The 25,917-nt window shown below is 45.8% G+C and overlaps 1 protein-coding gene, 1 long non-coding RNA gene and 1 pseudogene across 3 annotated transcripts in view; 2 read left to right on the forward strand and 1 right to left on the reverse strand.

The window, feature by feature from the left end:
* The window catches only part of LOC130283485 (uncharacterized), a 131,231-nt gene that overhangs the window by 47,044 nt on the left and 58,270 nt on the right, over nt 1-25,917 (reverse strand). The window lies entirely within an intron of this gene.
* The window catches only part of ARTN (artemin), a 45,373-nt gene that overhangs the window by 12,842 nt on the left and 6,614 nt on the right, over nt 1-25,917 (forward strand). The gene's annotated exons all lie outside the window — the stretch shown is intronic.
* LOC130283629 (U2 spliceosomal RNA) lies at nt 13,055-13,208 on the forward strand (annotated as a pseudogene).

Here is a 25,917-nt window from a genome sequence, read left to right on the forward strand (position 1 = left end):
GTTGACTACAGGAAGTTGAACAATTTCACACACAAGGACGCTTATCCTCTACCCAGAATCGAAGAGTCACTCACAGCCCTCAGGTCAGTTGCTTCCTTCTCCACCCTGGACTTAACCAGCGGATATTGGCAAGTGCCTATGGCCGTGGAGGACGGAGAGAAGACCACCTTTGTGACACCCATTGGACTGTTCGAGTTTAAAAGTATGCCATTTGGGCTGTGTAATGTCCCTGCTACATTCGAGCGTCTGATGGAACGGTGCCTGGGCCATCTGAATTTTCAAAGTGTCCAATTGTACCTGGACAATGTCATTGAGTATTCCAAGTCCTACCAAGAGCACCTTAGTCACCTGCCAGACTACTTCCAAGTCCTGATCAAACATGGGTTGAAGATTAAGCTGTCCAGAGTCCAGCTCAATCCTGAAAAGATGGAGGTTGGCAAGAACTGGCTTACCTCACGCAAGGTGAAGGATGTCAGAAGCTTCCTGGGATTTGCTGGCTACTACCGCCGCTTCATTCCACACTTCACCCAGATTGCAGAACCCCCCACAGCTCTCCTGCAGGGAATGGTGAAAGAGAACTACAGTGGAAGACTACCTGTTGAATGGGCCAAAGAGCAAGAGACAGCGTTCCGAGCTCTTATTAATCTGCTGACAGAACCACCCATCCTGGCGTATCCAGACTACAGTCAGCCGTTCTGGCTATATACTGATGCCAGCTTCGAAGGTCTGGGAGATGTCCTGTCCCAAGTGCAAGAAGGGCAAGAGCGTGTGATAGCCTATGACAGTCGTAACCTGTGAGGAGCAGAAAAAAAATTATGCAAACTACAGCTCCTTCAAGCTGGAGCTTCTCGCCCTCGTATGGTCCGTGACTGAACGTCTGAAAAGTTTAAGGACTACTTGGCTGCCATGCCATTCACTGTCTACATGGATAATAACCCTTTGGCCCAACTGAATAAGTTGGGTGCCATTGAGCAGTGTTGGGCCTCAAGATTGGCCAATTACAGTTTCACTTGCAGTCAAATGTCAATGCCGATGTACTGTCTCGGATGACCCCCGGCAAAGAACCACCTGTAGAAGGTGAGTGGGAAGTCGTGGAGATGCTCCTATTTTACCAGAAGTTCATAATCAGAATGTTGTGTAAACCCAGGTCCAAGAAGGTCCAAGAAGACCTATACACCTGGAAGACATTACAAGATGAAAATCGAGTCATAGGGGATCTGTTGGACTACCTTCTGACGAAAAAGGTACCAACCCGTCTATGCTGGGCCCAGTGTGACTACGAATTGAAACATCTGTGGTGACAGAGGAAGCGACTGTTCGTGAACAAGGGACTGTTGTACCAAAGTTCTTTGGATCCGGTCTCTGGTGATTGACATTATCAGATTCTGGTTCCCCAAAGAGATGCGGCGATGGTCCTCAACGCATATCATGATCAGTCGGGACACTTTGGAGTTCACAAGAGGCTACTGTCAGACGAAGAATCTATTGGATTGGAATGCGGAGCGACATTGAGAAATCGTGCAGTGAGTGTGCAGTCACCAAGACCAAGAATATACGCAAGGATGCAAGAGCACCCCTCCATTCCATCCAGACTGAAAGGCCTAATCAGTTGGTCGCGCTAGACCATGTTAAGTTGTCTCCTACCCATTCCGGGTACACTTATGCTCTCACCATGGTGGATCACTACTCCAAATGGGTTGTCGTAGTACCTGTTAAAGACCTCACAGCCAAAACAGCGGCCCAGATGTTCTACTCCAAATGGGTACAAACCCTTGGGTGTCCGGAGTCTGTCCTAACGGACCGAGGAACGGCCTTCGAGGCCCAACTCTTCCAGGAGCTGTGTCAGTTCCACGCCTGTAAGAAACTTCAAACTACAGCTTACCACCCTCAAGGGAACGGGCTCTGTGAGCGCATCAATCAAGTCTTCATCCACATGTTGCGAGCAGCTTCTGTAGTCAAGCATAAAGAGTGGCCCAGATTGTTGCCCGAATTGTTGGAGATTTATAACAACACGGCCCATTGTTCTACAGGGTACACCCCTTTCTACCTGATGATGGGGTGGCATGGGCAGCAGGCCCTATTCAATAACTCCCCACAAGCCTTCATGGAGTGGGTCTCTGACCATCAAAGAAGGATCCAAAAAGCAAAAGAGATTGTTGGCAAAAAGATTGGCGAGGCTCAACGAAGACGACAGCAAGATTATAACCGTCATGCCTCCGCCACACTCCTCCAGCTAGGTGACAAAGTTTGGCTGCGGAAGTTCCTGAGAACTTTTAAACTGGACTCTATCTGGGAGACAGAACCATACACAGTGACGGCTGTACCCTATCCAGACTCTGATGTGTACGAGGTACAAAAACTTGGACAAGAGCCGCAAGTTGTCCATCGTAACAGAATCAAGCTGTGTCTCAAGGAAAATCTACCAGTGCTCCCAGCACTTTCTCCCCTGGCTGTCAGACCTGGGAGGGAGTATGCGCCGGGCAAGGGAATCCACCCATGCATAGATGTCCCTATGTTCTCCCCAAGTCAGCCTGCGGTTTTCTGTATCTCGCCAAACACGCGACCGGTTCAACCAATCTTAGTCACCACACCAGTCCCAGTCTTGTCACCGTTGGTGCCAGTCTATACCCCGATCTCCAGATTACCTGTCTCACCAATGTCTCTGCCAACAAGTCCAAGTCCTGCCAGTCCAGAGCAGCTACCTACTCTAGAGTTCGACAAAAGAGAACCTGCTCCAACTCAAGTTGTATCAAGAGCTCCCGAAGAAGTAGGCATTTCTGATTCTCAAGAAGTGGTGCTGCGTAGGTCTTAACGGTCTACACAAGGCCAAATCCCAGCCAGGTATAAAGACTAAAGTACCCTATTAAGTTATGTACCACACATAGGTAACTAACGCCATATTAAATAGTGTACATATCTCTATATTTACATTAGGGCTGTAGTATTTACTGTAGCAGTCTACAAGTGTCTATGATAAGAATGTTTTATGTTTAATATTTTCTTGTGTCCACGTGCCCAGGATACTTTAATTGCCAGATGGTATTCCTGTTAACCCACTGTGCACGTAAAAAATAAGATAACAAATGTCCAATGTTGTTTAGCAATGTATAGAGTTCTGGGGGGAAGTGTGTGCAACCGATGGACCCCAGTAGCCAAGGCATTGGGTAAATAGCCTCCGGCAGCCCAATCCGAAAGAGTCATGTATATTGTTATGTATATTGTCCTTTGATCATGTTACTACAGCAGTTACAAGGTTACTAAGCCTCCACATGTTTTGAGCGTGTAAGGACATTATTATGCCACATGGACTCCTTTTGTTCACCTGTTTATTACCACCAGATCTGGATATGGACATTGTTTGAAATGCCCCAGGAACTGTCTGTGGCCCCTGTGGTCATTCCGGTCCTCCGCCCTCCAGGACTGGGTGTCGAGGGAGACATCATTAAAGAGGGGGAGTTTGTGGTGGTGCAGTATGGGATGGTGTTTCCCTGTACTCTTCTCCTGCCCTGTCAGGCAGAGTCCCTTTATGTCCTCAGGGCCCCCTGCAGTGTTACCCCCATTTAAATTTGTTATTCCATATAAAGTGTATTGCACCTTTAATAGTTTGTACCATGTGATTAAAGTTATACCATGTGATTGTTACCCAGGAGGCACTAGTGACCAGGTGACCCCCCCCCCCCCCAAGTGACCTATGGGCTCCTTGCACAGCCCCCCTATAAAACCAGGGGAGGGGCTGCAATCTCTCTCTTGTTCCTGAGGTCCAGTGCAGTCAAGACATCTTACAGAGTGTGTCCAGAGCATTGGAAGCCTCAAGCCTAAAGTCTGCAGCCACAAGTCAGCTCAAGTAAGCTAAAGTCATCATCCTGTCAGTCACAAGTCAGTCATCAGTCAAGTCAATTGTCTAGTCACCTTGGCCTGTACTAAAGTGTCTCTACCTACTGCAAGTCCCAGCAAGTTTGTGAGGTCCCCCTGGGTCACTGATCACCTCCTTGGGATTCTGGCTGTACTGCATAGACTGTGTCATCTGTCTACCCACAGTAACGCTACCGTTTGCCCGTATCTTGGTGTCGGTGTCTTCATTGCCCCCGTGCCTAGCCCAGGACCAGCGGCATTACCTTTGGGTTGATAAGGCTAAACCACACCCTGGCGTCACGACAAGAAGGGGTTAATAACATCTGCCCCATATGTACGTAACAAAAAGGGCAAGTGTGAACTCGGCTTGAATGCACTTATGCTCCAAGCAAAATACTTGTTAGAACAAGGATCTCGGAGGACATCTGTCTACATGTCACAAGAGCCAGGTATTGCATCGATGCTATGAAGCACGGCAAGAGGACCACGTAGCAGCCATCCTGTTGTTCTCTGCTAGTGACAATGATGGTCCAAAACATTCCCTTTCCTCTTTCCTGGAATACACCCTGTGAGTTGGATACACCTCCTGTCTCGAATATGCTTCCTGTGTTAGATACGCCTCCAGTCTTGAATATGCCTTCTATGTTAGATAGCCTCCTATGTTGGATACACCTTTCTCTGAGCGCTACTAAAACTGCTATGGCTGCCTATATGTTCTGCAGGACCCTGCAGCTACGCCAAGAGTCAGAATATTCTCATGTTATGAAGTTTTGTAACTAACATACAAAGTTGTATTCTTTACACTCTGGAATTTATACATAATCATTTCCGGCAATACCTCAAAGCCATATATAGGAGCAATGTATAGAATGTACATGCTGTAGTCAGGTAAATAAAGGGCATTCTTACCACAACCAACACCGAAGGAGCTATGTTCAGTGCTATATTATGTAAGAACAGGATAATAACGCTGGCAGGACTCCTGGAATAAATAGTGTGAGGAGTCAATGATTATTGATCACAGCTCTTACCCGACCAAACAATGACATTACCAATGGAAAGCAAACTGTACATGTTCTTGTGTAATAATACGTGGAGACACATCGGCGCAGTTTTCAGTGTCTTTTAGCTGACCAGAATATACAGTACTATGAGTAATAAGCTTTGTAATAAATCCCATCCACCTGTAAAGAGCGACATTACGTTGCGGTTTGTTAAACAAAACTGCGCACTTGGCGTGCATGCTACACTTTACAAGAAGAGCTATGAATGAAAAACAAGCAAAATTGTGGAGATTATTTTCCCGTTTTATGAGAAGTGACTAAGTAAAGGCGGCTTTGGAAACTGGAGATAATGGTGAAGTCCCAGGATCAGGAAACCACTAAAGCACCGATGGCTCCGACCAGCGAGAACAACATGAATCCAACTTTTAACTGTTTAGGCTGTGTTCACATGAGGCGTTTATCTAGCGGAACCGATACTAATTACCCCGAAATCATACTGCTATTTTCAAAAATCAAAATGGCACATTTCTTACTGCCTTTTCAGCTAATAACTGTACAATTTGTGAAGGCAATTAGTGTAAGAACTTATCCCCTATCCTGTGGATCCTGTGGATGGGGAGAACCTCCCAATGGAATATAAACTGGCAGATGTTCGCATAATAAATGCGTATTCTCAATCTACATTGACCATTTGCGCAATGTTTACAGACTACATGCCTTAGTAAATGCCCCCCTTTGTTTTTACAATAAGTGTCTACAAGTGAAGAATGACACTATATGGCATCTGTGATGGCCTCCGTTTGTATATGTTACGGTGCATACATTATCAGAGGCCATACATTTAATATGAACAGCCCTTATCAGACATAAATGAGCATAATGGCAAACAAGTTGAACCTAGAGTACTTGAATGAGATAAAGCTTATTCACTTTTTATTGTTATGCTTCAAAATACAAAAAGTAGTAGATTGACACGTTTCTGGTCTCAAGGACCCATAGCCATAATCTGATTTACTTTACGGGAGAGATACGCCCCTAATACATGACATCACTTCCCATAAATTCATATACAAAACCATGTAAATTAAAAACATATATGGGCTAGATTGATCAAACCTGAGCAGAGGAAAATGGCCCAGTTGCCCATAGCAACCAATCAGATTGCTTCTTTCATTTTGCAGAGGTCTTTTTAACCCCTTAAGGACCACAGGTTTTTTTCATTTTTATACTTTTGTATTTTCCACCTCACCTTCTAAAAATCAGAACGCTTTGAATTTTGCACCTACAGACCTTTATGAGGGCTTGTTTTTTGCGTCACCCATTGTACTTTGTAATGACATTGATCATTTTACCACCATATTTACGACAACACCAGAAAAAAAATATTTGTGGGGCAAAATTGAAAAAAACACACATTATTTTGTAACTTTTTGGGGCCTCCGATTCTACGCAGTGCACTTTTCGTAACAATGACACTAAATCTTTACTCTGTAGGTCCATATGGTTACAAGGATACCTAATTTATATAGGTTTTATGTTATTTTACTACAAAAAAAAAATGACAACTACATGCACCAAAATTTGTATGTTTAAATTGTCAGTTTCTGACCCATATGACTTATTTATTTTTCCATATATGGAGATATATGAGTGCTAATTTTTTGTGCCGTGATCTGAAGTTTTTATCGGTAGCAATTTTGTTTTGACATGCCGTCCAATCATCGCTCCTTTACTGCAGCCATTCATGGCAGGCAGTAGTAAAGGAGCACCGATAACACTGATCAATGCTATGCTATCGCATAGCATTGATCAGTGTATGGAATCTACAGATTGCATGTAATAGTGCGCTATGGGGACTAAAAAAAGGTGAAGAAAAAAAATTTGTAAAAAATAAATAAATAATAAACGTGAATTAACTCCCTTTTAAATAAAATAAAATATTTTTTTTAATATAAAAAAAAGCCCTTCCTTTTTTATATACATGATTTTATAATGCTTATATCTTTTGTATTTAAATTTATGGAAGTTGATATATTAGGGGCAGGATTTCTAGTATATATACTCTCTTTAATAAAGCAAATCAGATCATGACTAAGGGTCCTTAAGACCAGAAACATGTAAATCTACTGCTTTATGTGCGTGTTCTGTCTGGTGACTGTGTTCACGGTATATGATTTTAAAGCATAACAATAAAAGGTAAAGAAGTTTTATCTCATTCAACTGTGCTGGATTTGACTCGTTTGCTATTTCGCTGCCACATTGGTTGTCACCTTGGAATCGGTTTCTCAAAAATTGATAATCACTTTTGCAAAAGTGGCAACTGAAACAAGAAAAAGAAAAATGCATTTTCTGTAATATACTTTATGGCATCTGTAAACAAAATATTTTGGTTTCCAGTTACGATACCATTTAATGGCTAACTGGAATAAAAGAAATGCTAAATGGTGTTACCCAGCAGCTCTCCAGACGACTTAAGTCTCTTCATCAGGCCGTGTACCAGAGGTTTGCAGGTACTTAGTGTTTTAGAATCCACCGTAAAACACTTGGCTTGGGAACTGGAATAATATAAATCTTTGGCCGAGCGGGAAGAGAGTTCTGGGGCACAAACTACTATGATGTGGTCTACACACAACATGCGGTACTCTTTGGCTGCCTGCAGATTTCTAACATCTAAAAAAATTTGGGCAAAAATCTATCTTAAGTCTCAGGAAACGCATAAGCATTTATGGGGTAAAACAGTGCTTTGGCAATAATGGGTTTAAATGGGGTAAAAACAATGCATGGGTAATAATGAGTAATAGTGGGGTCAGACAATATATGGGTAATGATAATACTGTACAGCTGAAAGAAAATCCGCCACCATGTTTATGCTGCCATTTTGAGGGCAGCTGTAGTTTTGCTCTCGGTGCCAGCGCAGGATTGTGATGGATTCATGAGCAGCCGCTCCTCTAGGTGCTGATTGACAACTTTCTCCTCATACATATTTATAGTAAGAAAGCTGTAAAACAGTGCCCAGGGGGAAGGGTGCGGGTGTAAAGGTGGGACATCATTAATACCTCATCACTGCACATAATCAGATGGTCTGTCTGTATATGCTTCCCTCAGACAGGCATAGCCATAATGACAGATATTTATGTGCTTTACTGTATTATAATTAGGATCAGAAGAATAGGGGACCCTTATCATGAATGCTTGGCCACCGCATCATTAACTTACCAGGACTTCAGAGAAAGTCACATAGAGAATAAATAGAGCAGGGGTTCTCAACCAGGAGTATGCGTACCCCAAGGGGTACACCAAGGGTTGTGCAGGGGTACGACAATTCGCTGACAAATACTGTCCATGCATTGGACATTATTTGTCAGCGCACAGCGGGGATTGGACGCCGCAGTAGCTCACTATATTGTACCATGGGCGGAGCTGCAGTGGCTGCCGGGTCTGACGTGTGACGTCCCTGACATTGCGCTGAGGTTTCGGCACAGCGCACAAGGACGTCACTCGTCAGTGCAGCCCTATGACTCCCACTGAACGGGATAGACACAGGCCTGGTAAGCATGTTAAACTAAGCGTAACTAAGAGTAAAGGTAAGCACACACCATTATGAAATTAAGTACTTTTATTAAGACTTATTTTGTCCGCGGGAACCCCTCGTGTGTAAGTTCACTCGTGGACATACTTTCCACTTTGGGGGTACAGTCGCGAAAAAGGTTGAGAGCTACTGAAATAGAGGATACATGCTGCTATATTCACTCAGGGGACAATAGACCCCCATTCTCATAATGAGTGAGGGGTCCCAGCAGTTAGACCCCACCAATCAGATATCCTGTGGACAGATCTGATTTCATCTTGGGATAACCCCCTTTAATAATAATAATTGCACTATCCTGACCATTTGGAGAAGGGGCAGCAGTGTAACCTGTTACCATTTTTGATGGTTGCCATTGCAAGGGATTTTCTGTTTTCGTTAGGCTTCATCACGTTATAATATATTCACTGGTCTGATAGGACACTGTGGGCACATATTGTGCAGTTGTGTTATTGTTCTTGGGAGAGAACAGAATGCACGCCGCATTACTACTCCAGCACCGCTTCACTATTCCAGCACCGCTTCACTATTCCAGCACCGCTTCACTATTCCAGCACCGCTTCACTATTCCAGCACCGCTTCACTATTCCAGCACTGCTTCTTCACATGCAGTTTATTAAGGAGATATGAGGCTATGTGGCTGTATGGAATGGGGAGTATGCTATGTTGCTCCACACCGATGTATGCAGTAAATAAAATGTATATTGCATAGTATATTTCACAATAAAGTCTAATGGTACAGAATAATGCTGTATGCCTCTGAGTGTATAGAATAATGCTGTATGCCTCTGATGGTATAGAATAATGCTGTATGCCTCTGATGGTATAGAATAATGCTGTATGCCTCTGATGGTACAGAATAATGCTGTATGCCTCTGATGGTATAGAATAATGCTGTATGCCTCTGATGGTATAGAATAATGCTGTATGCCTCTGATGGTATAGAATAATGCTGTATGCCTCTGATGGTACAGAATAATGCTGTATGCCTCTGATGGTATAGAATAATGCTGTATGCCTCTGATGGTATAGAATAATGCTGTATGCCTCTGATGGTATAGAATAATGCTGTATGCCTCTGATGGTATAGAATAATGCTGTATGCCTCTGATGGTATAGAATAATGCTGTATGCCTCTGATGGTACAGAATAATGCTGTATGCCTCTGATGGTATAGAATAATGCTGTATGCCTCTGATGGTATAGAATAATGCTGTATGCCTCTGATGGTATAGAATAATGCTGTATGCCTCTGATGGTACAGAATAATGCTGTATGCCTCTGATGGTATAGAATAATGCTGTATGCCTCTGATGGTATAGAATAATGCTGTATGCCTCTGATGGTATAGAATAATGCTGTATGCCTCTGATGGTATAGAATAATGCTGTATGCCTCTGATGGTACAGAATAATGCTGTATGCCTCTGATGTTACAGAATAATGCTGTATGCCTCTGATGGTACAGAATAATGCTGTATGCCTCTGATGGTACAGAATAATGGTGTATGCCTCTGATGGTACAGAATAATGCTGTATGCCTCTGATGGTACAGAATAATGCTGTATGCCTCTGATGGTACAGAATAATGCTGTATGCCTCTGATGGTACAGAATAATGCTGTATGCCTCTGATGGTACAGAATAATGCTGTATGCCTCTGATGGTACAGAATAATGCTGTATGCCTCTGATGGTACAGAATAATGCTGTATGCCTCTGATGGTACAGAATAATGCTGTATGCCTCTGATGGTACAGAATAATGCTGTATGCCTCTGATGGTACAGAATAATGCTGTATGCCTCTGATGGTACAGAATAATGCTGTATGCCTCTGATGGTACAGAATAATGGTGTATGCCTCTGATGGTACAGAATAATGCTGTATGCCTCTGATGGTACAGAATAATGCTGTATGCCTCTGATGGTACAGAATAATGCTGTATGCCTCTGATGGTACAGAATAATGCTGTATGCCTCTGATGGTACAGAATAATGCTGTATGCCTCTGATGGTACAGAATAATGCTGTATGCCTCTGATGGTACAGAATAATGCTGTATGCCTCTGATGGTACAGAATAATGCTGTATGCCTCTGATGGTACAGAATAATGCTGTATGCCTCTGCTGGTACAGAATAATGCTGTATGCCTCTGATGGTATAGAATAATGCTGTATGCCTCTGATGGTATAGAATAATGCTGTATGCCTCTGATGGTATAGAATAATGCTGTATGCCTCTGATGGTATAGAATAATGCTGTATGCCTCTGATGGTACAGAATAATGCTGTATGCCTCTGATGGTACAGAATAATGCTGTATGCCTCTGATGGTACAGAATAATGCTGTATGCCTCTGATGGTACAGAATAATGCTGTATGCCTCTGATGGTACAGAATAATGGTGTATGCCTCTGATGGTACAGAATAATGCTGTATGCCTCTGATGGTACAGAATAATGCTGTATGCCTCTGATGGTACAGAATAATGCTGTATGCCTCTGATGGTACAGAATAATGCTGTATGCCTCTGATGGTACAGAATAATGCTGTATGCCTCTGATGGTATAGAATAATGCTGTATGCCTCTGATGGTATAGAATAATGCTGTATGCCTCTCCAGGGATAGACATTGAGAAATCATCCTGACATAAGCCGGAGAGAAGCAGTATGAGGACAGCTCAAAATCCCTGGTTTATATAATCAGCAGAGTCTTCTAGTTCTTGTCTCTGTTCAGCAAGATTGTCCAGTCCTGAGCACAAACCTGCTGCTGTGCTATTATTATAAATGAATTCATTTTATTCTGTTGCTCCTTATCTCCAAAATTCTTACATAGAACAACCAGGACTCTTCCCAGAGCTGCCACTAACCAAAGAAATTGGGGAGAAGGGCCTTGGTAACTGTGGTGTCAAGAGCCCAATGGCGACTCCGGATGAACTCCAATGATCTTGTGTGCAGATGGGAGAGACCTTGAGAAAATCAACATCAAAATGGGCTTCACAGTAGAGTGGCCAGAAAGAAGCCTCTCCTCAGTAAAAGACACATAAAATCTGCATGGAGTAAGCAAAAAAAAAAAAACACACAACACCTAAGGGTCTTAAACAGTGAGCAATAAGATTCTATGCTTAGAATAAACAAATAATGAAGTTTTTGGCCTCAGGAGTCATGTCTGGGGGAAACCAGGTACTGCCCATCACCTGCCCAATACTATCCCTACAGTGATCATGGTGGGGGCAGCATCATGTCTAGAGGAAACCAGGCACTGCCCATCACCTGCCCAATACCATCCCTACAGTGATCATGGTGGGGGCAGCATCATGTCTAGAGGAAACCAGGTACTGCCCATCACCTGCCCAATACCATCCCTACAGTGATCATGGTGGGGGCAGCATCATGTCTAGAGGAAACCAGGTACTGCCCATCACCTGCCCAATACCATCCCTACAGTGATCATGGTGGGGGCAGCATCATGTCTAGAGGAAACCAGGTACTGCCCATCACCTGCCCAATACCATCCCTACAGTGATCATGGTGGGGGCAGCATCATGTCTGGGGGAAACCAGGTACTGCCCATCACCTGCCCAATACCATCCCTACAGTGATCATGGTGCGGGCAGCATCATGTCTAGAGGAAACCAGGCACTGCCCATCACCTGCCCAATACCATCCCTACAGTGATCATGGTGGGGGCAGCATCATGTCTAGAGGAAACCAGGCACTGCCCATCACCTGCCCAATACCATCCCTATAGTGATCATGGTGGGGCAGCATCATGTCTGGGGGAAACCAGGTACTGCCCATCACCTGCCCAATACCATCCCTACAGTGATCATGGTGGGGGCAGCATCATGTCTAGAGGAAACCAGGTACTGCCCATCACCTGCCCAATACCATCCCTACAGTGATCATGGTGGGGGAAGCATCATGTCTGGAGGAAACCAGGCACTGCCCATCACCTGCCCAATACCATCCCTACAGTGATCATGGTGGGGGCAGCATCATGTCTAGAGGAAACCAGGTACTGCCCATCACCTGCCCAATACCATCCCTACAGTGATCATGATGGGGGTAGCATCATGTCTGGGGGAAACCAGGTACTACCCATCACCTGCCCAATACCATCCCTACAGTGATCATGGTGGGGGCAGCATCATGTCTGGAGGAAACCAGGTACTGCCCATCACCTGCCCAATACCATCCCTACAGTAATCATGGTGGGGGCAGCATCATGTCTGGGGGAAACCAGGTACTGCCCATCACCTGCCCAATACCATCCCTACAGTGATCATGGTGGGGGCAGTATCATGTCTGGAGGAAACCAGGTACTGCCCATCACCTGCCCAATACCATCCCTACAGTAAGGCATAGTGGAGGCAGAATCATGTTGTGGAGACTGGTCAGGGCGGAGGGAAAGCTGAATGGAATAAAGTACAAGGATATTCTTAATGAAAACCTAATCTAGAACATTCTGGACCTCAGCAGAAGGTTCACCTTCCAACAAAACAATGACCCTTAGCACACAGGTGTGTAAACCTTGTGGCCTCATCCCAAAGAAGACTGGGGGCTGTAATCAATGCCAAATGGGCTTCAACTAAGCCCTGAGTAAAGGGTAGGAATACTTCTTGGTCTTTTGGCTATGATCAAGTGTAATATCTGTTCTTATCAGTGGCCCAGGTGGGGATGGGTGCTGCATGGAGGCAGGTGTACCAGGGTGTTCTGGGGCTGGTTCTGAGGAATCAGCTCAACGGCTGCCCTGATTTGACCTGTTCCCTCCGGGTCTCACAATGTGGCTGGGAGGTTCTAGAGCCGAGGTACTTTTGTGCCTTAGGGAGTGGTGACCCCGAGGTGCCGAAACTCACAGAGTGAAAGGGCTCACTGAGTTGAAGCACTTGCACCAACCTCTACACTGGTGGCACACCTGTCTGGGCAGTATATCTTCACACCTTCACTTATTTATTTATTTTTGTAGTCACTGTGTCACTTTTTATGTTTTGTATGTACACAGGATTGTCAGGATGCGGTAGCCCTTCTGGGAGTCCCTCCTGGCGGTCTAGGGGAGGTGTGTGTGGCCCAGGTTACAAACCTCCCTGCAAAATCTCTGGTTACTCCTGAATTGGCAGGGTAGCGACCGTTTAACTGCTCTGTGGGCAGATACCCTGGTTAATGCCTAGGTGGATGCCAGGAGCATTTGTGGTCCTTTAGTAGCTTTGGTAAAAAGGGACATTGAACCTGGAACCTCGCATGTGCCTTCTGGAGGGTAAGGTTCTATGGGGGGCTTTTCTCCTTTCACAGAAGGGCTAGCGATAGACCGCATCCTTTGTGCATGTTTTTTAGTGTAACACGTTTGCACTTTTTCTTGCACGTTCCTTTGCTCTTTAAACAAAAAATAAATAAAAAAGGGTATGAATACTTATGTCACTGCAAGGTTTTAGTTTTTCCATTACAATAGGTCAGCAAAAATTTGTAACCTTCTGTTGTCACTTTATCATTATGGGGTATTGAGAGCAGAATGATGGGATAACAGGATTTCATTTTATCTTAGCCCAAGGACACCACATTACATAAAAATTGTGAAATAGTCTGAAGACTTTCCGGGAGCAGTGTGGGGGGGGGGGGGGGGGGGTATTTATCAAAGGATTTATGTGGGTTTTGTTTTTACGTAACTTTGGCGCAATACTTTGGCGCGGTGTCTTTTTGCGCCAAAGTTTGGCACATCTTCTCCACTGTCATTTTTAGAACTTTCTCAAAATCACACGGTCCTGTGAGTGATTTTAACTTTAGTCAGTAATTCATCAATCGATCGCAAATGGCGCAATTGGCGCAAATCCTGTTTTGCACATGGAAAACACACTTAGCAATGTCAGAAAATGTAAAGGCGTCAAAATACATTAAAAAAAAATAAAAAATTCTGAAAGCAGCGACGCCTCCGGGGCTGCTCAATACTATCCTGCGACCTAGTTGTCTCTGAGGGACCTTCACCCTCCGTTTAGCCAGCATTGGACATTGCCGCACAGGTTCAGGAAAGGTAAGCACTAGAGCAGTGGTCTCCAACCTGAGGACCTCCAGATGTTGCAAAACTACAACTCCCAGCATGCCCGGACAGCCAACGGCTGTCCGGGCATGCTGGGAATTGTAGTTTTGCAACATCTGGAGGTCCGCAGGTTGAAGACCACTGCACTAAAGTAAAAAATAAAAAAAAAATACCCAAGTTGAAAATAAAATCCATTTCACATGGTGACTATAAACCCCACAAAAGAAAATAACTCATGTCGCTTGCTGATATACTGCAGGTAAGTTCTGTGTAAAAGGCGCTGTGAACAGCTGATTTCAACATTTGAGCCTAAATTACAAACAACTTGCACCAAATGATAAATTTGGTGCATGTCCACGAAAACCAAAGTGAAGAAAAAAAGGGTAAAAAGAAACGGTCAACAGGCAAAATTGATAAATACTAGGGATCGACCGATATCGTTTTTTTAGGGCCGATACCGATACTCTGTGGAGGTTAGGGCCGATAGCGGATAACTTATATCGATATTGTTATAAGTTATCGGCTATTTACCCCCCACAGATCATTGATTTAAAGCGGGCGCTTTAAATCAATGAACTGCAGCGGCTTTTGTGGTGCCATAGACCGCCGCCGCCGCCCGCTTCTCTCCCCCTGCTTGTCCGGGGGTCCTGAGTCCTATCACCGCTGCCCCGCGCCCCCTACCGCTGCACCACGTCGCACCCCCCACCGCACCGCCTCGGCCCCATTGCCTCCCTCACCCCCGGTTTTATAATTACCTGTTCCCGGGGCCCGGGGTCCACTCTACATCTGGTTCCGGTGGCGTCCTCCTGAGCTGTCACTGTGCGCATTGACGTCACGTCGCGTCAATCGTCATTGCGCACAGTGTAACGCAGGATGCAGCAGGAGCCAGAAGTAGCGTTGACCCCGGGAACAGGTAATTATAAAACCAGGGATGGGGGAGGCAATGGGGCCAAAGCGGTGCGGTGGGGGGGTGCGACGCGGTGCGGTGGGGGGGTGCGACGCGGTGCGGCGGGTCGGTGGGGGTGGTGGTCGCGGTGCGGTGGGGCATTATCGGCATATCGGCAAGGTAATTGCTGATACCGATAATGCCCAAAATCGTGATTATCGGCCGATAATATCGGCTAAACCCATAATCGGTCGATCCCTAATAAATACCCCCCATTGTGTATTTCTGTACAAATGGACAGCAGATTAGAATGTTCCTGTTAGTACATGTAGTCGAACAGCAGAAACAGTACAGGAAAAGGGGTAATACAAGTGTCTGTAATGCCAAATATCTTCCAGTGTATGTAAGCTTGCTCTTTTGTGTAGGAGTCGATTGCAGGGAGTGATCGATTCCTGTCACTGTCCAACATACCAAGTTCAGATACTGTAGCTGTAAACATCGCTCCATCACCTCAGTATGTTTATATGTAACCTGCCTGGTACTCCTGTCTCGGATACAGAATTCCACGCTGATTTTAAACATCATGGGTAGCACTTACATATCAGATTTTAGTGAAGATTTTCCGAGCCTGCAGAGCCACACAGCGGAAGAGTGCTGTGCCCCGGCTGAGCGGGCGATGAATGAACACTGTACAGTAAATGTTTATACCTCATGTGCTTGATGTTTGCTTGACAAATAAGAGCCCCAAGCATGTACTATGTGGCAGTCAAAAGGTTAAATTCTTTTAAAGACGATCCCATTTCCACCCCACCCCCCCTCACACAATACAGAAACCTCCCCTTCATGTAATGCAGAAGGTGCTGTAGACAGTGAGCACAATCCCCCGATGACAGCACTTGGGTAGGAATCCTCCTTCTCTACACACTGTTTTTTCTCTCTTACTGATTGTTTTATGTTTTTTACCCTCTTTACTGCCTATCTGGGCTCTCTCCATGTAACACGCTTCTATCGGGTACTGTGGAGGAGGTGGACTCCAGGTTGAGCTATGTCATGCTTATTTTATGCTGCTCGCTCAGGTGTAGGCACCGTCAGCTGTGACAAGGTAATCCAGGAAGGTGAACTGAGTGGCACTGTTACATACTGACCCTAATTGGATAACGTGTGTTTGCCAACTCTCGGGGGTGAAGGTAGATATGCGGGAGGGATCATTCATGAGGACAGCACTACTAATACCACTTTACGCTGGGGGTGGAGATCTGCAGACAGAATATTTTCAATGCAATAAAAGCGGATTATTGTTTTTAATGGAGCGCAGAGCTGTAAAATGTCTGGACACGTAATCTAGAAGTGCTTGTCAGCCAGTGTCAGGAATCTCGCCTCAGGTCGGATTGTGCTGCTCAGTGTATTACGTAAAGACGCAAAAGGAGAACAATGTGGAGATGTTACCTGAGACTATGACTGCCGGGGGAATATACTGTAGAAAGTCTTATTGTGCTGGTGAGAATACTGAGGGGGTGAGGACAGGGCCTCCCGGTGGGGACTAATGTCACGGTGCAATGCTGTTCACACCCTGAGCAGATGCTGGGACATGGAAGTTGCGACTGTCCTACAAGTCATGTGTGGTCTATGGTGAACCAGAGGAGTAAATCTATTTAGTGTAAGGCTGCATGCACACAACGTTTTTGTTATACAGTTCCCATATACGGTTTCAAGTTAAAAAACGTATGGAACTGTATAGAAAACCGTATGCATTGACTTAACATTGTAAACCATATGTCAAACGAATCATCCGGTTTAGTCCGTTTTGCATCCTGTACGGTTTTGTCCAGTTTTTTACCCGTACCCAAAACTGTAGTCTACCACGTTTTTTGGTCCGGGTGAAAAACTGTATTAAACCGTATACGTTTTTTTTTTTAACATGGGAGTCAATGGGAACCGTACAGAACTGTATGTGCGTACGGTTCCATCCGGTTTTCACCATACAGTTTTTGACTTCGCACAGTTATTTTTTTCTTGGAATTTCAATCAAACAAGTAAAACTTTATTCAAAATGGAATGAAAAGTTAAAAAACGTATAAGTTTTTTTCTTAAAAAACTGATGCAACCAGACATCATTTTTCAAACCGTCTACGTTTTTCAACCGTATATGGGTTAAAATTTGTACACACTTTTTGATACAGTTTAGTCTGGTTTTGAGGAATCTGTTTTTCATCAAAAATCTGATACGGGAACAGTATTGCAAAAACATGGTGTGCATGCACCCTAAGTGATGTTCTCCCAGATAATAGTCTATAACAGTAACAGTCACGTGATTTTTGCATTGGCTCTTTTTTTATTTTATTTTTTTTAAAGCGTACTTCCGATCATGGCGACAGGATATCAGTCTATTTTGTGGCAAGTTTAAAACCTGAATCTTGCCCCAATACTATTGTGTTCAGGAGACAGATTTGTCAGAAGTCCCACAGTCTTGCATGGGACTTCCTGCAAATTTGTCTCAGGGTAAGTCTCAGGCTCCGAAGCTGCAGTGAAGTTTAAACAGCTATCCTGCCAGGACCACCATTGGAGGTACGCTTTCATAATATAAGGCTCTGTTCATACCTGCATTCTGGATTGTATTTTTCTATTCAATGGTCCTGTCATGATATCTGTTGGTTTACCAGAAAATAATAATGCTCCATTCTAAACATGTTTTTCCATCACTTCTGACAAGCCTTTGGATTCCAGCATGAGATTGAACATGTTTAAAGGGGTACTCCGGTGAAAACCTTTTTTCTTTTAAATCAACTGGTGGCAGAAAGTTAAACATATTTGTAAATTACTTCTATTAAAAAATCTTAATCCTTCCTGTACTTATTAACTGCTGAATACTACAGAGGAAATTCTTTTCTTTTTGGAATGCTCTCTGATGACATCACGAACACAGTGCTCTTTGCTGACGTTATTATAATAATAATAACGCTTTATTTATTGTTGTCCTTAGTGGGATTTGAACCCAAGTCCCCAGCACTGCAAGGCAGTAGTGCTAACCACTGAGCCACCATGCTGCCCTTAGCATACATCTGCTATGCACGGTTGCTAAAATGGACAGAGATGTCAGCAGAGAGCACTGTGCTCGTGATGTCATCAGTGTTCCAAAAAGAAAGGAATTTCCTCTGTAGCATTCAGCAGCTAATAAGTACTGGAAGGATTAAGATTTTTTAATAGAAGTAATTTACAAATATGTTTAACTTTCTGCCACCAGTTGATTTAAAAGAAAAAAGGTTTTCACCGGAGTACCCCTTTAATCGGAATTCTTTATGAAGGTCCCATGGGACAGCGCTTATGTGTGTGGCAAATTGCCGCAGACATAAGCGCCCATTCCGGATAATTTCTGCTCTATGCAAAAAATCATGAAACCAATGAGGAAATTCCGTGAGAAAATTCCTCACTCCATTTTCTCTGTCTGAATGCACCCTAAGGCCCTGCTCACACCCCCAATGCTTTTTCTGTTCTGCTCCATCATTGTAGGACAGTGATGGATGCTCTGCACTTCTGATGAGACCGTATTGAGGCAGTATTTCAGGTTTCTGCCATAGTTTTCATAGTGATTTTTGACGTAATCTATTTTGACACAAACGTGAATGTGTTTCTACGGACTGTTCTTACGGAGTTCATTCACAAATTACTTAAAAATACAACAATATGATCCGTGTGCGAGAAGAAAAGTACAAGGCTTAGGATGCAGTTAGAAGTGACATGCACATGTCCTGCGTATACAGTCAGGGTTCTGTATTCCCACACTGCATACAGCTATAATATTAATAATAATAATTACCGTATTTTTCGTCATAGAAGACGCTCCGGCATATAAGACGCACCTAATTTTATAGGATAAAAATCTAGAAAATAAAGATTCTGAACCAAATACAATGTAAAGTATAGGACAGTGATCTTCAACCTGCGGACCTTCAGATGTTGCAAAACTACAATTCCCAGCATGCCCGGACAGCCGTTGGCTGTCCGGGCATGCTGGGAGTTGTAGTTTTGCAACATCTGGAGGTCCGCAGGTTGAAGACCACTGGTATAGGAGGTAATACTCATGTGTCCCCGCCGCTCCAGACCCGTCACCGCTGCCCTGGATGTCGCCCTTCATCGCTGTCGCCGCGTCCCCGGGGTGTCCCCGTCGCTCCGGAATGTCTCTGCTGCCTGGTATCCTCGCTCTCCGTCGCCGCCATGATGTCGCTACACACGCCGCTCCTATTGGATGACGGGACGGCGTGCGCGACGACGACAAAGGAGAGCGCCGGCCATGCAGGGGATCCCGGCAGGGAGCAGACACAGAGGAGGCAGGTAAGGTCCCTCCCGGAGTCCTGTAAGCTGTACGGAACGCCGCGATTTCACCGCGGCGGTCCCAAACAGCCCGCCGGGTTAGTGTTATTTTCGCTTCAGACGCGGCGATCAGCTTTGATCACCGCGTCTGAAGGGTTAATACAGGGCATCACCGCGATCGGTGGTGTCCTGTATTAGCCATGGGTCCCGGCCGTTGATGGCCGCAGGGACCGCCGCAATAGGTGTGTATTCGCCTTATAAGACGCACCAACTTTTCCCCCCCCAGTTTTGAGGAAGAAAAAGTACGTCTTATACGGCATATAATATTTAATACCTGGCAGTCAGAGAATGCATGTTCACTTTGTTATTTAAGCTTATTAATATGATGATATTTTCCATATCGTGGGGCCAAGATATCCATCAGCACTCATATGTGGCGCACATTTATGTATTTGATCAATATAAGATTAATTTGGGGATGTCTGATGCTTCATAACTCTTGGCCTAATTTGGTTAGAGATTTTTATGGGAACCATGTAGAGAATGAACTTGAATTATATGATGACCCCCTGGCAGGAAACACTGTGCCAGTTTATTATTAGCTAAGTGACACAGACGGAGCAGGACACGTGTATGTGGGAACAGATTCACTGAGATATATTACTGCCACCTAGTGGCTGAATGCCGCACAAAGCGTTATAAGACGATGTAAGTTACATGTGACCTGTTTTAATTATGGTTAATTATAGATATGATGCGTCTTCTATTTATAACAATGCTTAGATTTCACTTGTGTTTTTTATTAATGGTCCCATGTGACAAATGATTCCTAAGTAGATAAATAGAGCAATGATGTAAAGGACAAGTCACAGCTTCAGAATACATTACAGCACTTACAACCACAGCCTGTAGGGATTACTGACGGTATATACACACCTTGTGGTTATGCTGCGGTTGTTGCCAGATAGAGGACAACCACATGACTAATGCCGCACAGAGTTTTACTGTAATTTCCTGCGGTTTTGCTGCTTTTAGAAAGTCTTTCCTTGTGTTGTCACAGGCCTGCACCATATGAATATATCTGCACTGTCTTACCTGAGCTGCCTTATGACTGACTAAGAATCAGACTCCAACCTGTCACAAGAATGGGGGGTACCGAGTGCTCATTTGAATGCAGCAGTCAAGTATGCGTTCCGTTCATCCTCTATGGAGAACGCCTCTCCATTCAAACAGGGGCACTTGAAAGCAGGGGCAGAAAAGGGGGATTGTTTGAAAGCAGGGGCAGAAGGGGGGGGGGTGGAGTTTGAATGGAAGCAGGGGCAGGAGCGGTGGGTGAATGGAAGCAGGGGTAGGGGGGATTGAATGGAAGTAGGAGTGGTGGGGTGAATGGAAGCAGAAGCGGTGGGGTGAATGGAAGCAGGGGTAGGGGGGATTGAATGGAAGAAGGAGTGGTGGGCTGAATGGAAGCAGAAGCGGTGGGGTGAATGGAAGCAGGGGTAGGGGGGATTGAATGGAAGTAGGAGTGGTGGGGTGAATGGAAGCAGAAGCGGTGGGGTGAATGGAAGCAGGGGTAGGGGGAATTGAATGGAAGTAGGAGTGGTGGGGTGAATGGAAGCATGGGCAGGAGCGGTGGGGTGAATGGAAGCAGGGGCAGGGGGGATTGAATGGAAGTAGGAGTGGTGGGGTGAATGGAAGTAGGAGTGGTGGGGTGAATGGAAGCATGGGCAGGAGCGGTGGGTGAATGGAAGCAGGGGCAGGGGGGATTGAATGGAAGTAGGAGTGGTGGGGTGAATGGAAGTAGGAGTGGTGGGGTGAATGGAAGCATGGGCAAGAGCGGTGGGTGAATGGAAGCATGGGCAGGAGCGGTGGGTGAATGGAAGCAGGGGCAGGAGCGGTGGGGTGAATGGAAGAATTAGCCATAGGGTAAACGGAAGTAGTGGCAAAAGCGGTGGGGTGAATGGAAACAGTGGCAGGAGCAGTTGGGTGAATGGAAGCAGAGGTAGGAGCGGTGGGTGAATGGAAGCAGGGGTAGGAGCGGTGGGTGAATGGAAGCAGGGGTAGGAGCGGTGGGTGAATGGAAGCAGGGGTAGGAGCGGTGGGTGAATGGAAGCAGGGGCAGGAGCGGTGGGGTGGATGGAAGCAGTGGCAGGAGCGGTGGGGTGAAGGGAAGCAGTGGCAGGAGCAGTGGGTGAAGGGAAGCAGGGGTAGGGGGGTGGATGGAAGCAAGGGCAGGACCAGTGGATGAATGGAAGCAGTGGCAGGAGCGGTGGGGTGAAGGGAAGCAGTGGCAGGAGCAGTGGGTGAAGGGAAGCAGTGGCAGGAGGGATGGGGTGAACGGAAGCAATGGCAGGAGCGGTGGGGTGAATGGAAGCAGTGGCAGGAGCGGTGGGGTGGATGGAAGCAGTGGCAGGAGCGGTGGGGTGAAGGGAAGCAGTGGCAAGAGCGGTGGGGTGAAGGGAAGCAGTGGCAGGAGCGGTGGGGTGAAGGGAAGCAGTGGCAGGAGCGGTGGGGTGAAGGGAAGCAGTGGCAGGAGCGGTGGGTGAAGGGAAGCAGTGGCAGGAGGGATGGGGTGAACGGAAGCAATGGCAGGAGCGGTGGGGTGAACGGAAGCAGTGGCAGGAGCGGTGGGGTGGATGGAAGCAGTGGCAGGAGCGGTGGGGCGAAGGGAAGCAGTGGCAAGAGCGGTGGGGTGAAGGGAAGCAGTGGCAGGAGCGGTGGGGTGAAGGGAAGCAGTGGCAGGAGCGGTGGGGTGAATGGAAGCAGTGGCAGGAACGGTGGGGTGAAGGGAAGCAGTGGCAGGAGCAGTGGGGTGAAGGGAAGCAGTGGCAGGAGCAGTGGGGTGAATTGAAGCAGTGGCAGGAGCAGTGGGATGAAGGGAAGCAGTGGCAGGAGCAGTGGGGTGAATGGAAGCAGTGGCAGGAGGGATGGGGTGAATGGAAGCAGTGGCAGGAACGGTGGGGTGAAGGGAAGCAGTGGCAGGAGCAGTGGGGTGAAGGGAAGCAGTGGCAGGAGCAGTGGGATGAAAGGAAGCAGTGGCAGGAGCAGTGGGATGAAGGGAAGCAGTGGCAGGAGCGGTGGGGTGAATGGAAGCACTTTAATCTACATAGCTAACAGATATATAGGTGATGTGTATTGCTTCTTTTTAGCCATTTTTTTTCACGTGTCAAATATTATTCGGTAGGGGTGCCCCGTGAAAAAAATTTTTTGCGAGGGGTGCCCTGAGCCGAAAAAGGTTGGGAACCACTTTTCTAAGGCAATGTTCACAGTGTAAAAACCTGGCAAAATTTTTTATTTTACGTGCCCATTTGTGTCTGTATTTTTACAGATTACGGACGAAAATGCATGCGTAAAGTAGTAACGTTCCATGTGATGATGTGTACATATTTATCCCCCCCCCCCTGTAATTTTCACCGACATCTGAAAAGAGCAGTCAGGACTATAGAGCAGGGGCAGATCCAGAGTCTAGTCTCGGGAGGGGCACAGGGAGTGCCCCCCACAGACATACAGCCTCCAGCCATATACAGTGTATGGCTGGAGGCTGTATGCCTGTGTACTTCCCCACTTTAGTGCTTCGTCCACCGCTCCTCCGGTCTGGCCATAGCAGTAGGTCACGGGACCAGAGGAGTGGTGGTCGGAGCACTGAAGCTGACGTGCTGCTGGTAACTTACCATGCGCGCGTTCTCCTGCTTGATGCTCCGCTCCTCCGTTCCTATGGGCGCACGCACAGGACGTCAGTGACATCCGGGTGTGCGCTACCTCCAGGCGGCCCCTGCATTTTTAAAGTTAATGCGGGACCGCCATTGCTATACAGGGTAAAGAAAAAGATGAATTCTCTTCAGCCAATATTGAGGACACTGATTCTGGACTATCTGCACTCAGAATACACCTGGAATAACAGAAGAAATGTCACCCCTGTGCTGACACCTCCTCAGTGTGAGAAACTCTGCAGGTTGACAGCTCTGATCAGGTGCGGCTAAGAGTAGGGACTGGATAAATACTGTAAACTGGAATTATGATAAGAAACACTGACAGATAAGAATTCAGAGCCGTGGAAACTTTGTCTTTTTTAACAGTCTGAGGCTATGTTCACACAATGTATTTACAAATAAATGCCTACAAATATTGAGCTATAAAAAGTCAGTATTGGAGAAATATAATGGGAGAAATATAAAAAAAACTGCCTTTCTTTGTGCAGACTGCACCAAATTTGGTGAAAAAGTGTTTCCAGGCTAATTGTTAAAAGAATTCAGCCTTGTCTGAACCATGTAAAGCCAGGTTCACACGGCAGAATGACCGCATGGAAAATCTCAGGGCAGACATCAGCCTGATATGCCGGCGCTAGGACCACACGGGAATGCACCATCTCATAGACGGCAATGCATTCCGTGCAAAGTCCTCAGAAAGTATGGACTTGTTTATTTTTTATGCGGACAGCAGAATTGAAATTTCTGCACCAAAAACATCTGGCGCGGAAATAATTTGGAACAGTGCATTGTAAGTTATAATGTTCTCATTAGGAGGTTTGTTCTATAAAATTTGAATTGTTCTCTTAATAGTTGATAACATGAGAATTATGCTGACTGTTACTTACATAAATTATTTAGGTAAATGAGAAAAATATAATTTGCATAATTTGGAACAGGGTGAAATCACCATTTAGTAAAATCTAATAATGTATAGACATTTATTGCTACCATTTACCATAAAGGGGTATTCTAGCTCTAAAAAACAGGATAGTGGATATGTGACTCATCGTGGGGAATCCGACCACTGGGACCCCCTACAATCTCTAGAATGGAGCCCCGAATCTTCCCATTGAATGGGGTAGAGTGCCAGCAAGCACTCCATTCATTGTTTATGGAAGCACTGGAGATACCCAAGTGATGTACTCGGGTGGGACATGTTTTTTTTTGTGCTGGATTACCCCTTTAAGGGTGACAAACTCTTTCTATATGTCATATTATAAAATATGGACATCATAGAGGGGACCTCATATAAATCAGAGTGTTGTGGCTATCACAAGTCTAAATGGTCAGCCGGGGGGGGGGGGGGGGTCTAGAATTGTGCAGGTGAGAGATCTCCTATATCAGGGTGTCAATAAATGATATTAAATCCAGAGAAGGAAGAGACCTCTGCTCTGTGTCTGTTCCTAGGACTCTTCTGGTGATACAGTCCAGACGGCGCATTCAGTGTTTGATGCCAAATCTTTCCTTCATGTTCTAAGGCATCATTTGGGAAACTTGCCACTTCCCAGACATACAGATTGTATTTTTCCCAGGCAGTTTACATCTATAGCCCGTGAACATTTCTGAATGGCACTGACTGCTAAAAAAAAGTCAGACAGAAAAAATGGAAGCTAATTTTGCTCTTAAAGTGCATCTCCACTTTTGACAAATGTTTTGATTTCAATTTCTAAAGCTTATTCCAAAATGTGTTACACTTAGTTCTGTTGAGGTACATAATCTGCTGCAGGGACGGGAGGTGAACGTGAGAAAGGAGCGGTTTCAGGCTGTGCAGCTCAGCTCTGTCTTCTCGATACTTCGTTGAGAAAGGAAAAAAAAAAGACGCACCCAATTTTAAAGCATGAAAATCTAGAAAAAAAAAAAGATTCTGAACCTTCAATCTGCGGACCTCCAGATGTTGCAAAACTACAACTCCCAGCATGCCTGGACAGCCAACGGCTGGTAGGAGGTAATACTCATGTGTCCCCGCCACTCCGGACCCATCACCGCTGCCCTGGATGTCGCCCTCCATGGCTGTCGCCGCGTCCCCGGGGTGTCCCCATCACTCCGGAACGTCTCTGCTGCCGGGTATCCTCACTCTCAGTCGCCGCCATAACGTCGCTACGCACACCGCTCCTACTGGATGATGGGACAGCGTGCGCGACGATGTGATGACGACGAAGGAGAGCGCCGGCCATGCAGGGGATCCCGGCACGGAGCAGACACCGAGGAGGCAGGTAAGGTCCCTCCTGGTGTCCTGTAAGCTGTTCGGGACGCCGCAATTTCACCGTGGCGGTCCCAAACAGCCCGACTGAACAGCCGGGTTAGTGTCACTTTCGCTTCAGACGCGGCGGCCAGCTTTGATCGCCGTGTCTGAAGGGTTAATACAGGGCATCACCGCGATCGGTGATGTCCTGTATTAGCCGCAGGTCCTGGCCGTTGATGGCCGCATGGACCGCCGCGATAGGAAAGGGTTTTAATGTGTATTTGCCGTATAAGATGCACCAACTTCCCCCCCCCCCCAGTTTTG

The sequence above is a fragment of the Hyla sarda genome, chromosome 7 (assembly GCF_029499605.1).
Source record: "Hyla sarda isolate aHylSar1 chromosome 7, aHylSar1.hap1, whole genome shotgun sequence".
Lineage (NCBI taxonomy): Eukaryota > Metazoa > Chordata > Amphibia > Anura > Hylidae > Hyla > Hyla sarda.